Raw genomic sequence first — 17,181 nt, forward strand, 5'->3', positions numbered from 1 at the left:
TACTTTCATTTAAGACCCATATACATAATTTAACATTTCAAAACCCTAGGTTAGTCATCTTTGAGTCCTCATGACCCAAACTTACCCAATAACTCTAACAATTGGGTTTTATACTCATCTTTAACTCAAACCCTAACCCTTAAACAATTAAAACAAGGAAATCAAGGTTAAGACTTACCACTACAATCAAAATGTAGCTAGGGACTAGATGAACAACTTTAGAACTCGCACTTAACCCCGATTCGACCTTCTTCTTCCTTGATTTGAGCTCACTCACTCTAGAAACCCTTTTATCTCTCTAAATTGAATTGGAAGAGGTGTGGTTGTTGGAGATGGAGTAAATGGTGCTCCAAAACTGATCTAAGGCCTTAAATTCGTCTACAAAGTGAAATTACCAAAATACCCATTTATAATGTCTAAAAACAAGACAGCTGGCCCGCCAGTTCATCTGGACGGCGTTCAAATTACTAGACGGCATCCAGTCCTTCACACTAGGACGGCGTCCCACCATTTTGGACGACGTCCCAAACAACTGGGAAAACAGGATCTTACAACTCTCCCCCACTTGAACCGGATTGTGACCTCACGATCCAAGCCGCATGACAAGCAGGAAGATACACCAAAACAAACTCTTCGAATTCCCACGTAAACTCGGAACCCTTACTTCGATGCCATTGGACTTTAAAAGTCCTCACTTCTTTGTTACGCAACATTTTAACTTTTTCATCAAGAATTGCCATTAGTTCCTCAACATACTCTAATTTATTGTTTAAGGAAATCTCGTCTAACGGTACCCAAGCTGTGTCATCCGCAAGACACTTACGGAGATGAGAAACATGAAATGTATTATGGATCCCCGCAAGCTCTTCGGGTAACTCCAAACGGTACGCAACTTCACCAACCCGAGCTAAAATTTTAAATGGCCCAACAAACCGAGGAGCTAACTTTCCCCGTTTTCGAAATCGAATGACACCTTTCCATGGCGAAACTTTAAGCATCACCATGTCGCCTTCTTGAAACTCAATCGGTCGCCTTCGTTTGTCGGCGTACGCCTTTTGCCTATCTTGAGCCTTTTTCAAATGTGCCCGAATCGTATCAATCTTGCTATTCGTCTCTAAAACCAAATCGGTACTCCCGATTTCTCTTTGACCCACTTCACCCCAACAAATCGGGGTTCGACACCTACGCCCATAAATCATCTCGTAGGGTGGCATCCCGATACTAGTATGATAACTGTTATTGTACGAGAATTCCACCAATGGTAAGTGCTCATCCCAACTACCACTGAAATCAATAATACACGCCCGTAACATATCCTCCAAAGTTTGATTCGTATGTTCGGTTTGACCGTCCATTTGAGGATGATACGCCGTGCTCAATTTCAATTGTGTACCCATATCTTCATGAAACTTCTCCCAAAACCGAGATGTGAAACGGGTATCTCGATCCAAAATAATAGATATAGGAACCCCGAGTCTCGATATCACCTCCTTGATAAACAACTTAGGCAAAGTCTCCGATGATATCGCTTCCCGAATAGGAAGAAACAAGGCACTTTTCGTCAATCGATCAACTATTACCCAAATCGAGTCAAATTGGGTTCTCGCCGTATTTGCTAATTTTGTGATGAAATCCATGGTAATGTGCTCCCATTTCCATTTTGGAATTTCTAATGGTTGTAACGTACCATACGACTTTTGATGTTCAGCTTTAACTTGCAAACACGTGACGCATTGTTCAACATACTTAACAACATCACGTTTCATGCCCGGCCACCAATACTCTTTCCTCAAATCAAGATACATTTTTGTTGCGCCCGGATGAATGGAATATTTTGACTTATGTGCTTCATCAAGTAGCACTCGTCGATAATCACCCATCTTAGGCACCCACACTCGTCCTTGAAAGGATAACAAACCATGCAGACCTAAAGTAATAGACTCCATTTGTCCCACGATTCGTTCCTCATGCTTATTGTTAACAAAAGCTTCAATTTGAGTCTCGCAAAGCTTTACAAGAAAATCGTTAGTAATAATCATGCGTAACGATCCTACTCGTATTGCCGGATGTTGACTCTTCAGACTTAACGCATCCGCGACCACATTCGCCTTAATTGGATGCTAAAGTATTTCACAATCGTAATCTTTTACCACATCCATCCATCTACGTTGCCAATAATTCAAATCTCGTTGATCAAAAAGATGTTTTAAGCTCTTGTGATCCGAATAAATCGTACACTTGACACCATACAAGTAATGGCGCTAAATTTTCAATGCATGAACAACCGCCGCTAACTCAAGATCATGAGTCGGATATCTTGTTTCATGTTCCTTTAATTGTCGAGAGGCATACGCGATGACTTTACCTCATTGCATGAGAACACAACCGATTTCATTTAAAGAAGCATCACAATAAACCGTCATGTCTTCTACACCTTCCGGCAACACTAAAACCGGAGCTTGATATAACTTCTCTTTTAGCAATTGGAAAGCAATTTCTTGCTCGTTTTCCCAATTAAATCTCACGTTCTTTCTCGTTAACTTTGTCAAAGGAGAATCGATTTTAGAAAAGTCTTGGATAAACCGACGATAATAACCGGCCAATCCGAGAAAACCTCGGATTTCCGTAGACATAGTCGGTCGTCCCCAACTCTTCACCGTCTCAATCTTCCCCGAATCTACTTGAATACCATCCTTGTTCACAATATGGCTAAGGAATTGAACTTCCCTTAGCCAAAATTCACATTTGGAGAATTTTGCATACAACTTCTCCTTCCGCAACGTCTTCAACACACCACGCAAATGATGTTCATGTTCCTTCATACTCTTCAAATAGACAAGTATGTCGTCAATGAACACAATCACCGACTTGTCCAACATAGGTTGGCACACTCGGTTCATAAGATCCATGAATGCTGCCGGTGCATTCGTAAGACCGAAAGGCATAACTACAAACTCATAATGCCCGTAACGCATTCGAAAAGCCGTTTTCTCAATATCTTTCTCACGGACCCGCATTTGGTGATAGCCGGACCGTAGGTCAATCTTAGAGAAATACGTTGCACCTTGGAGTTGGTCAAACAAATCATCAATCCGAGGCAATGGATAACGATTCTTTATCGTCACTTTGTTCAACTCCTGATAATCGATGCACATCCGCATACTACCATCCTTCTTCTTCACGAATAAAACCGGAGCGCCCCATGGTGAAGCACTCGGTCGAATAAAACCCTTCTCAAGCAACTCTTGGGTTTGATTTAACAACTCTTGCATCTCCGTTGGTGCTAAACGATAAGGAGTTTTAGTAATGGGAGTAGCCCCCGGAACCAACTCAATGCGAAATTCAACTTGTCTTTCCGCCGGAACACCCGGCAAATCATCCGGAAAAATGTCTTCGAATTCACTAACCACCGGAATTTCACGAATGGATGGTGGCTCTTCACGAGTATCAACTACATGAGCAAGAAAAGCCATGCCACCACTAACAAGAAAATGACGTGCTCGTGCATAAGTGCATAATGGCACAAGTCTTCTCCGCCTCTCGCCTTGAATAATTAACTCTCCCCCGCTTGGGGTCTTTACACGAATAGATTTTTCATGGCATGCAATATTGGCTCTATAACGATCGAGCCAATCAATACCAACGACAATATCGAACTCACCCAAGGTCATCGGGATAAGATCAATTTTAAACGTTTCGGAAACAAACACAATATCACATTCATTACACACATCAACCCCTAGCACCGTCTTACTATCCGCTATTTCGACTTCTACCGGATGACTTAAATTAGCTAGCAGTTTATCAAGCTTAGACACAAATCTTGGAGAAACAAACGATAAATTAGCACCGCTATCAAATAGGATTCTTGCCGGATTAGAGTTTACAATGAAAGTACCTGAGACAACTTCGTTTGATTGCTTGGCCTCGTCATGGGTCATCAAATAATTACATCCCCCAGCCGTACCCGCCGCCTTCTCCAACTTTTTAACATGATCGGCGTTCAAATCGGGACACTCCGGCCTTCGGTGCCCTTCTTTACCACAATTATAACAAGTGAGCTTGGTTGTAGTAGATGGTTTGGTACAATCACGGGCCATATGCCCCCTTCGCCCACAATTGTGACAAGAAAAAGGAAAAACTCTGGAAGCACCTTTCTTCACACTATCGACACTCTCGGTTACACCTTTACTCTTCTTGCTCGAATGACTAGTAGTTTAGAACTTCCTCTTGCCAAAAGTAAAGACACTCTTTCTCAAAGCGAGCGACTTAAAACCTTTGGCCATATCAAATAACTCATCAAAGCTTTTCACCACATTCACACTAATCTTTTCTTGATAGTTGTCGTTCAAGATTCGATGGAAATCTTCCTTCAACATTTTATCGTTCCCGGTATACTCTGGGCAAAATTGGGTCTTTGACAAGAAAACGAATTTGAGAGTGTTCAAATCTATCGACCCTTGACTCAAGGCATGCAACCTTAAGTATAGTAAGATCGGCCGAAGTTCGGTACTCATTGAAAAACTCTGCCTTGAACTCGTCCCAAGTGAAGTCCGTACACTGTTCTTCACTGTAAAGTTGGATTTTCGCGTCCCACCATAACTTGGCATCGCCCCGCAACATACTACACCCATACCTTGTCTTCTTATCGAGAGGGCATTCACAAGTACGGAAAGCCCCCTCCATATCGGAGATTTAACGGGCACTCTTAAGGGGGTCTCGTTCACCATCGAAGGTGGGAGGTTGAGAATCCTTGAAATTATTATAAAAGAAGTCCCGTCTTCCCACATTATCTTCTTGTAGAACAAGCTTAACTTGTTCCTTAACTACATTGACCAGTTGCTCATCGATCGTATCTAGAAAAATCTTCTTAACGTCTCCGAGAAACTCCGCTTTTTGACGTTTAAAGATGGCCTCAACTTTATCCATAAACTCGGCGTCCTCACTCGTACTTCCGTAATTGGTGTCGTGTCCATTTCTCATCTTCATTCTATAAAACGAGAATAGGTTAAACATCGAACGAAAAGACATGGCACATATACATATTCACCTCACCGCCCCATCTTGCTCAACAATCGTCGTACATCGCTTGTTTGACACGACTTGAACCCGTAACAATGGTAGCTAATCATTGTTACGCGAGCACGTCGCATTAACTCGCTAGTACAACGTCCATCTCGCTTGACGATCGCAAAACACAACACAAAACAAGTAACGCATAGTTAGTGAAAGGACCCGTTCATATACATTATAAACGATTCACAATAGTTGATTACATCGCGAGGTATTTGACCTCTATGTAACAACCCAACCCGTTAACCTTCCGAAAATGTGCCACACAAAAAAAAAAATTTCTGGAACAGTTGATCTGGACGGCATCCAAAAGCTTGGACGGCGTCCAGAACTTAAGACTGGGATGGCGTCCAGCCATCTGGGACGGCGTCCAGATGTACTAAAACATTCTGATCCGTTTTTCGAACACACGCGGGCGAAAACCCGCTTCCCGACACTTTTAAACCAAAACACTTTCACAATAGATTACAATAGTTTAAACTAGGAGTTTTCCACAATAAAAACCGAGTTTTACGACACCGGGCCCACATCGACCCAAAATACCACAAGTGACTATTTCGACCCATTAGTTTATACAAAAACATAGACCGAGCATGGGATTGGGGACACGCTACCCAATCCTAATCAAATCCAAAAGGAAGTCTTCTAAAGCAACTACGCAAGTCCACTAGTCCCCACGCTTACCCGAGCCACCGCATCCGTGCAATCTATAAAAATGTAAACAACGAGAGGGTAAGCTAACGCTTAGTGAATGATAATATACTACATACATATATATGCATAAAATGGACACGCCTCACAAAATCAAATACCGTATACCGGAGCATCCAAGCATAAAGGCAAGCTAGTCTAAGCATACCGTAAGATCACTAAGCAACGAGCTAAAGATACATCAACAAAATATAAGTTCACCAACAACGATGTGAACAATGCCAATAAGCTACACCCGGAGAGTTAGCTACATCACGACAATACAACATTATATGTATACAATATATATATATATATATATATATATATATATATATATATATATATATATATATATATATATATATATATATATAATTTGCTTACGCTTACAACAAAATAACCATGGTTAACCAAATCTTCGCAAGGGAATGACTTCGCGAAACAAGTCATCGATGTTCATAACATCCGTTAGGGTACTTAACACCTCGTATCACTAACCCCTAGGGTGGCACCTTAACACCTCGGCACTTCACCCCGAGTGGCATCTTAACACCTCGATGCTTCACTCATTATTTTACGGAGTGGTGTCTTAACACCTCGACACTACACCCCTAGGTGGCATCTTAACACCTCGATGCTTCACCCCGAGTGGCATCTTAACACCTCGATGCTACACTCTTCACGTGAAACGTGGTGTCTTAACACCTCGACACTAACATTTCACGCTACAACAAATAGATACATTATATACCTACGCATATAATTATTCCACTCACTATATTAACCCTTCGTCATTGGGGTTATATAAGTCCACATCACACGCCTATGTGATAACGTACACACAAAGTGTGCACCTCGCCAACGTGGTCAACCAAAACGCACAACCGTGCCAATTGGACCTATACACAAGTCCAATAATTCCACCTATACGAGAAGCGAGCTCTACAAGCGAGAACCCCTTCTCCCGACCCGCACCCATCCTACACATACATATGCATATAGGATATTAACACTCACCTAGTCGTCTTGATGAATGCTTCCAAGTAAACCGCAACGCGCCAAATGGAAAGTACCTATTCCATTATCACAAACACAACAACACAATTAGGGTTGACTTACAAACCAACCCAATTGACACCTAGTGCAAATTCGACCCATTTGCACTTCTAAGCACGAAACGCGCCCAAACTAACCAATAATCACTAACACGAGTGAAAATGGTCCAAACACGCCAATTAAACCCGAACACAAGTGTTAAACACGTGTCATACCCATTTTGACACCAAAACCCTAATTTTGACCCATTTCAAAATTAGTTAGCCAAACTCACCCAAAAGAGTTTCGACACTTCCATAATCACTAAACCTAGTGATTAAACTCAAGATCAAACCCTAATCAAGGCTAAAACGTCAACCAACCCAAAACCCGCCAAGTGACAAGATTAACAAGTCACCATGAACCTACTTCATAATCTAAAAGGGTTTCACAACAATCTAGCTCAAAACCCTAACTTGAACATCAAATCTAACAAATGAAATTCGGAGTTTGAGCTTACCAATACCACCACAACATAGCTAGGAGCGAGATGAACAACTTTAGAACCCGAGCTTTTGCGAGAATTCGACTCCTTCTCCAAATCCACCTCTCTCTCTCTCTAGAACTTCTCCTCTCTCTCTAAATAATGTTGGGAGTGTTTGTGAAGATGAAATATGATCCACAAATGACCAAGGAACCAGCCTTGAAGGGTCCAAACCGGCATCTAAGTGATTTTACCATTTTACCCCTTTTAAAATAATTAAAAGAGCTCGCTCGACAGACCGTTTGGACGGCGTCCCAAACTTTGGACGGCGTCCCACCTTTTGTTGCTAGACGGCGTCCCCCCTATCGGGACGGCGTCCCACCTTTTGTTGATGGACGGCGTCCCTCCTATCTGGACGGCGTCCCGACCTACTGCAAAATCAGAAACAAAAACAGGGTGTTACAACTCTCCCCCACTTAGAATCGATCACGTCCTCGTGATCCTCGTCACTTAACCAAACGGTCCACACTCCACGGTCCTCAACATAAGTCCCAATCCGACTTTCCTAGTCAACTCTTCCCAAGGAATCACCTTTAACAACTAGAATCGTCTCCCGCGATTTATCAAACCCACTATCCGAGCACTAAAACCATGCTCACTCCCTATCATCGGGAAAACTCAACCAATCTCGGACCGAGATATCAACCCTTCAGCGTACCATTATAGGTACAATGCTAGAAGCAACCAAGTCTCAATCCTAAAATCAATAATCCGAAACGATGAAGACCGGACCACATGAATCCTTACGGATTACACTTACCACTAAACATCCTTTGTATTGCGTAATACAACCAATACGCCACTATCCTAACATCATAAACAACGGCTAAAACCAAAAGCGCCCAAAACGACTATGGCAATGCTAATCCTAAGGTGTACAAAATCGGCTATTGTCATACCCGTGACAACATGTGAGCGAAACACGGCTATCGCATCACAAATCACACCACACGGTCCTCACGACCCCCCCATCGGCGTATAAAACAACCGATAGTTCCCACAACACAAATCAAGAATGGTACTCTCATTTCCCACCGGTACTCGCATTTCCCGATAATGTTATGCCATGCCGACGTAACACTACTCTCCTGATGAAGTCAGCGGACCCTGAAGGCCATGCTTCACCAATCTCAACACCGGATGAAGTCAGCGGACCCGAAAGTCATGCTTCACCGATATATCACCTCGCTCATGATGAAGTCAGCGGACCCGAAGATCATGCTTCACCAATCGCATACTCCCATGATGAAGTCAGCGGACTCCGAAAGTCATGCTTCATCATTCATCAATACCATGATGAAGTCAGCGGACCCCGAAGGTCATGCTTCATCAATCACATACGCACTTTCGGCCTAAAACAACGAGTAGTGCAACATCGTGCTCTGTTACACTATAGTGAACCCTAGCGGATACCACTAATCATCCATAATCGAGCAAGAACCACATATATCGAACATAGGTACCAAACAATAATTCTCCAAAAGAGAACCCGACTCACACACATCCCTTAACCGAGGGATTTTACCTTGCTCGCCAAACACGTCCATTATCTCTCAACGAGATTCACCAACATACCACCTCAGTGATAATTTACAAATCCAATATCATAAGTACAAGTTAACCAAAATTGTACTCTACCACAAATCGACCCAAACTGTGTCTCGACCAAATTTTCGGATCTACCAAAAGCATCATCCGAAATCTCACACTAAAACTTCCTCGTACGGGAGTGTAATTCCCCCACTTGGAACTACGTTCCAATATCCACAACTCGTACAATGCTACCAAATGTAGACTGTACCAACAATTGGGTTCACACGACCCATCACTACATCTTGCTCCAACCATGAGCATACAAAGGATTTCAAACGATCCTTAAACACTTCGAATGAAAAGTGTACCACAAAATGCAAAAACTATACTCTCACAATCATCCAATTGCTTTAGTTTGTCAGATTTTAACCCAATCACTCATGTACCTAAGGGTTTCTCCGGTACCCTAAGTACAACGTAACCGCATCACTATCGGAGTCGAACACCACGCTAGTAGGTATAAGAGAGGCACATAATGTCGCGTCATGTAGACTCCATTACCAACATACATCGAGGTCCAAAACACTCGATCTCAAGGGTTCCAACCACCCGACGAACCTCACGGTTCATCAACTTTAACACGAGGGCGAACACGCTCTAACATCCGAACACCTAAGCCCATCCACATGGCTTGGTAGAAACATTCCCAATACTAAGGAATGCTTGGTTGCACCAAGTCTTACGCCCTTCGCCCAACAATCAAAACGTCACCATAGGGTACTTCCATTAGGAACGTCACCCATAACAACAATATCAAGCACAACACGATGCATTTAACATACACCAACTCAAACGGCACATAATAAATTATCAAAGGACATTTATTAAAATGAAACGTACCTTAACGTCTCCTTACCGCCCCCGTCCCCGCTAACTCGGGACATTCTGACTTACGATGTCCTTCTTCTTGGCAATTGAAGCATACCGTGCCATCACCCTTTGGCAACGGACATTTCCAAGACTTGTGACCCTTCACGCCACAATTGTAACACCTAGACGCACTAGAATCCGATATACCCGTCCGTGTACCACCCGTGCTCACGCTCGGACCCTTAGTCCTCTTACTTGGAGCACCATAAGAAACAACCCTTCTCTCACTTGAAGGTTCACCAACCTTCGATCGCGAATACGACTCGAAATCTCTAGCCGCGGCGAATAACTCCGCAAATGATCTCGCCTGAACTCTGCTAATCTTACACTTCAAGTCATTATTCAAGGTTCGATAGAAATCTTGCATCAACAAATGATCATTCCCCAAATACTCCTGGCAAAAACGAGCCTTCGCCATAAAGGTCGTCTTGAGAGTATTCAAATCCATATAACCCTGTTGCAAATTTCGCAACTCATTACGCAATTCCCACAAGTCTGCCGAAGTCCGGAACTCCTCAAAGAATTCCTCCTTAAACTCGTCCCACGATAAGGCCATAAACGTTTCGCCACCGACAAGATCAATCTTACCATCCAACCAATCCCTCGCCCTACCCAGCAACAAACTCGTAGCGAGTCTCGTCTTTTTCTCGGGAGGGCAATCAATAGTACGAAAACACACTTCAACATCCGAAATCCAAGTTGTGCTTACCAAAGGATCCGGTTTTCCGTCATACATCGGGGGCTTAGTCCTCATGAAGATCTTAAAACAACGCTCCATTTCACCACTACTTTGAAGTTCGGAATACTTCCTATCCATTTCTTCTTGAAACGCACTCATTTGCTCCGCAACGGCGGCCGCAACTCTAGCGTTAAACTCCGCGTCATTCGCCTCGATCTCGTTTTGCGTCGTCATTCTAAAGAATGCAAAACGATTAGTCCACGAACGTATAAAACCGCACGCACAACACCGTCCCATCTTGCTAAACACTCGTCGTACATCACTCGTTAGACACGATTTGCACCCGTAATAAGGTTTGCAAGTCCTTATTACGCACACACGCCGCATCGACTCGTTAGTACAACGACCGCCTCGCTCGATGATATAAACAAACACAACCACAAACAAAACACAATGCAAGAATCAATATCGCAACACAATAGCATATTAATAATATCTGCGTTACTAATATAAACGTTAGTCAACCTACAATCAAGGCACTAACTAAACTCATTCCGACCCGTAATCCTACAAGTCCCGCAACAAATAAGCATACACAAAAGTCTAAGTCTAGGCACCTATCTCAAGTCACCTAAATCCCTTAGACCATGCTCTGATACCACTTGTAACAACCCAACCCGTTAACCTTCCGAAAATGTGCCACACAAAAAAAAAAAAATTCTGGAACAGTTGATCTGGACGGCATCCAAAAGCTTGGACGGCGTCCAGAACTTAAGACTAGGACGGCGTCCAGCCATCTGGGACGGCGTCCAGATGTACTAAAACATTCTGATCAGTTTTTCGAACACACGGGGCGAAAACCCGCTTCCCGACACTTTTAAACCAAAACACTTTCACAATAGATTACAATAGTTTAAACTAGGAGTTTTCCACAATAAAAACCGAGTTTTACGACACCGGGCCCACATCGACCCAAAATACCACAAGTGACTATTTCGAACCATTAGTTTATACAAAAACATAGACCGAGCATGGGATTGGGGACACGCTACCCAATCCTAATCAAATCCAAAAGCAAGTCTACTAAAGCAACTACGCAAGTCCACTAGTCCCCACGCTTACCCGAGCCACCGCATCCGTGCAATCTATAAAAATGTAAATAACGAGAGGGTAAGCTAACGCTTAGTGAATGATAATATACTACATACATATATATGCATAAAATGGACACGCCTCACAAAATCAAATACCGTATACCGGAGCATCCAAGCATAAAGGCAAGCTAGTCTAAGCATACCGTAAGATCACTAAGCAACGAGCTAAAGATACATCAACAAAATATAAGTTCACCAACAACGATGTGAACAATGCCAATAAGCTACACCCGGAGAGTTAGCTACATCACGACAATACAACATTATATGTATACAATATATATATATATATATATATATATATATATATATATATATATATATATATATATATATATATATATATATATATATATATATATATATATATATATATATATATATATATATATATATAATATTGCTTACGCTTACAACACAATAACCATGGTTAACCAAATCTTCGCAAGGGAATGACTTCGCGAAACAAGTCATCGATGTTCATAACATCCGTTAGGGTACTTAACAACTCGTATCACTAACCCCTAGGGTGGCACCTTAACACCTTGGCACTTCACCCCGACTGGCATCTTAACACCTCGATGCTTCACTCATTATTTTACGGAGTGGTGTCTTAACACCTCGACACTACACCCCTAGGTGGCATCTTAACACCTCGATGCTTCACCCCGAGTGGCATCTTAACACCTCGATGCTACACTCTTCACGTGAAACGTGGTGTCTTAACACCTCGACACTACACATTTCACGCTACAACAAATAGATACATTATATACCTACGCATATAATTATTCCACTCACTATATTAACCCTTCGTCATTGGGGTGATATAAGTCCACATCACACGCCTATGTGATAACGTACACACAAAGTGTGCACCTCTCCAACGTGGTCAACCAAAACGCACAACCGTGCCAATTAGACCTATACATAAGTCCAATAATTCCACCTATACGAGAAGCGAGCTCTACAAGCGAGAACCCCTTCTCCCGACCCGCACCCATCCTACACATACATATGCATATAGGATATTAACACTCACCTAGTCGTCTTGATGAATGCTTCCAAGTAAACCGCAACGCGCCAAATGGAAAGTACCTATTCCATTATCACAAACACAACAACACAATTAGGGTTGACTTACAAACTAACCCAATTGACACCTAGTGCAAATTCGACCCATTTGCACTTCTAAGCACGAAACGCGCCCAAACTAACCAATAATCACTAACACGAGTGAAAATGGTCCAAACACGCCAATTAAACCCGAACACAAGTGTTAAACACGTGTCATACCCATTTTGACACCAAAACCCTAATTTTGACCCATTTCAAAATTAGTTAGCCAAACTCACCCAAAAGAGTTTCAACACTTCCATAATCACCAAACCTTGTGATTAAACTCAAGATCAAACCCTAATCAAGGCTAAAACGTCAACCAACCCAAAACCCGCCAAGTGACAATATTAACAAGTCACCATGAACCTACTTCATCATCTAAAAGGGTTTCACAACAATCTAGCTCAAAACCCTAACTTGAACATCAATTCTAACAAATGAAATTCGGAGTTTGAGCTTACCAATACCACCACAACGTAGCTAGGAGCGAGATGAACAACTTTAGAACTCGAGCTTTTGCGAGAATCCGACTCCTTCTCTAAATCCACCTCTCTCTCTCTCTAGAACTTCTCCTCTCTCTCTAAATAATGTTGGGAGTGTTTGTGAAGATGAAATATGATCCACAAATGACCAAGGAACCAGCCTTGAAGGGTCCAAACCAGCATCTAAGTGATTATACCATTTTACCCCTTTTAAAATAATTAAAACAGCTGGCTCGACAGACCGTTTGGACGGCGTCTCACCTTTTGTTGCTGGACGGCGTCTCCCCTATCGGGACGGCGTCCCACCTTTTGTTGCTGGACGGCGTCCCTCCTATCTGGACGACGTCCCGACCTACTGCAAAATCAGAAACAAAAACAGGGTGTTACACTCTATATGATATATTTTACAAACATTGCATTCGTTTTTAAAAGACAAACTTTCTTTACATCGAAAATTGACAGGCATGCATACCCTTTCATAATATCCACTATCCAACTATAAATTGACTTAATAATAATCTTTGATGAACTCAAAGACTTGAATGCAACGTTCTTCAAAATATGTCATGAAAGACTCCAAGTAATATCTTTAAAATGAGCAAATGCACAGCGAAAGATTTCTTTAATACCTGAGAATAAACATGCTTTAAAGTGTCAACCAAAAGGTTGGTAAGTTCATTAGTTTATCATAATCATTCATTTCCATCATTTTAATAGGCCACAAGAATTTCATTTCCATTTCTCATAAATATACGTTCCATGCATAGAGACAAAAATCATTCATATGGTGAACACCTGGTAACCGACATTAACAAGATGCATATAAGAATATCCCCTATCATTCCGGGAAATCCTTCGGTCATGATAAAAACGAATTCGAAGTACTAAAGGATCCGGTACTTTGGATGGGGTTCGTTAGGCCCAATAGATCTATCTTTAGGATTCGCGTCAATTAGTAGATCGGTTTACTAATTCTTAGATTACCAAGCAAAAGGGGCATATTCGGCTTCGATCATTCACCCATATAATGTAGTTTCAATTACTTGTGTCTATTTCGTAAAACATTTATAAAAATTGCGCATGTATTCTCAGCCCAAAAATATAAAGGGTAAAAAGGCAAAGGAAACTCACCATACTGTATTTCGTAGTAAAAATACATATAACATCATTGAACAAGTGCAAGGTTGGCCTCGGATTCACGAACCTATATTAATTATATATTTATATGTTGGTCAATATTTGTCTAACAATTAAGGTCAAGTCATAGTGTACCACATTCCTAATGCTCGAGACTAATATGCAAAAGTCAACAAAAGTCAATTTGACTCAAAATGATTTCCAAAATCTATACATGATTAATATATAGTTTAAATATCGTCATTTTATATTTTTAAATATCTTTAAAAGATTTATTAGAGTAAATAATATAATTCATTTATTAATAAATAAAACTTTAAAAAAATATACTTTTATATATCTTAAGTAATAAAATTTATAAAGTTCATTTAATATCATAAAGATAATATGATAGGTATTATTAAAGAAATTTTATTACATGTAGTAAAAATATGTTTGTATCTCATATGTATTTGATAAAATAATATCTATAATAATAGTAAGTAAAAGTTGCATTATTTTGTAATAATAATTATTATTATTCTATTAATTAAAATATCAATATTCATAATTACTAAAATAAAATGATAATTCTAATTATGATAACATAAATATTTATGATACTTTTTAATATTATCTTTTAAAATAATAATTCTATTTAAAATGATAATAATAATGATATTTTATAGTAACAATGACATTTCTATTAAAATGGTAATTTTTGTTAAAATGATAGTTTTAATATAACGATACTTTTAATAATAATAGTAATGATAAAAAATAATAAGAACGATAATTTTATCTAAATCATTATCTTACAATATTTAGTTTTCATCATGATACTCATACTCATTATTTCTTAATTGATTCGTTTAATAGCTTTTAATCGTCTTTTATATCGTTTTCATGTTAATGATAATAATAGTAATCATAATAATTAAGTGTTACTAATATAAGTTTTAATCATAATAATACTAATGATAATAAATATTATGAATATATTAATGATAATACTAATTATAACTTTAACGATAATAACGATAGTAATAATAATAAAAATAACAATTTTTAATGATAATACTTTTTATAGATAATGATAATAATAATAATAATAATAATAATAATAATAATAATAATAATTGAATAAAAATTAGGACGACGATAGTAACGACGATAATAATAATCATTTTTAATAATAATACAAAAATTCAATTGATTATAACTTCTAATCCATTCATCGAAACCATTCGATATCTAAATGAAAAGTTCTTAATTTTTCGCTAGCTTTCCAACATGATGTTATGCGAGGCGTATATGAAATAGCTTATATTTTACTAGGAAATACTATTAAATACGATACAATTTTACATAAGATATTTATTTATTTATAGAATGGATATACTTAAACCTTGCTACAACACTTATAGGCAGTGTACCTAATCGTACAGTAGTATAGTTTTTAGTAAGCCTGGTTCGTTCCTCAGGGAAAAATCTTTAAACAAAGCTTGACGCTATATTAGTTTAATTTATAAAAATACAAATATATATATAAGTAATATTATTATTTTAAAGGGGGTTTTTACCGTTTAATGACCGGTTTTTCGATTTTAAAACTTAGTCGCAGTTAAAACCTAATGTAAAATATTAAAAATAAATACAACTTAATTTAAAGCGTAAAATAAATAACGATAATGAAATTGCAATAAATAAAAGTGCGATAAAATAAACTTGTTATAATTAAAAAATGCGATAATTAAAAGTGCAATTAAATACAATAATAATAAATAAAATTGCAATAATTAAAAGTGCAATTAAATATAAAAATAAAGGAATTATGCTTATTTAAACTTCCGTATTCATGATGTTTGACGTGTTGATTTTAGTTTATTCCCATGGGTTAATTGTTCTTTGTCCTGGATTATTTAATATGTCCATACGGATTTGTCCATAATAGTCCATCAGTCATAAATATAAAGAGCGAAAGCCTTCGTCAAATTATTCTTATTCTCGAAGGCAAATATTCCAACTAATTGGGGATTCGAATTGTAATAAGGTTTTAATACTTTGTTTAATGAATACACCAGGTTATCGACTGCGTGTAAACCAAGGTTTTACTACTTTGTTAACAATTATACCAATTACCCTTGAATGTAATTCACCCCTGTTTCAACAAGTCTATTAACTATTAATCCAGTTCCGTGTCCGGTAAAATGAATAATTATTGGTATTTATAGATATCCCGCCCACCGTACCCAGTCAAGCGTATGTGGTTATATATAAATACGTCAAATTATAAGTTTGTATATTAAATTAACAAGGTATTGTTTAGTTAATATAAAACCCATTAATATCCCATAGTCTAATTTCCACAAGTGTCGTTCTTTTATCCAAACCCCAATTATGGTACAAAGTCCAATTACCCAATTTTAATATTTTTAGCCCAACATCATGATTACTTCGGTATTAAATAAGCATAATAATAACTTAGCTACGAGACATTAAATTAAAAAGGTTGAACATAACTTATAATGATTAAAAATAGCGTAGCATTACACGGACAGAATTTTGACTTATACCCTTACAACATTCGCTAACATACCCTTATTATTAGGATTTAAAATTAAAATTAAAATATAAATTATATATATATATATATATATTTACGTATATAGATAGAGAGGATGGATATATATACATATATATATATATATACATATATATATATATATACATATATATATATATACATATATATATATATATATATATATATATATAAAAAAAACGTCGAATTGCGTTGGCTTTTATAGGCAGTTTCAGAAA

The sequence above is a fragment of the Rutidosis leptorrhynchoides genome, chromosome 8, assembly GCF_046630445.1.
Source record: "Rutidosis leptorrhynchoides isolate AG116_Rl617_1_P2 chromosome 8, CSIRO_AGI_Rlap_v1, whole genome shotgun sequence".
Classification (NCBI taxonomy): domain Eukaryota; kingdom Viridiplantae; phylum Streptophyta; class Magnoliopsida; order Asterales; family Asteraceae; genus Rutidosis; species Rutidosis leptorrhynchoides.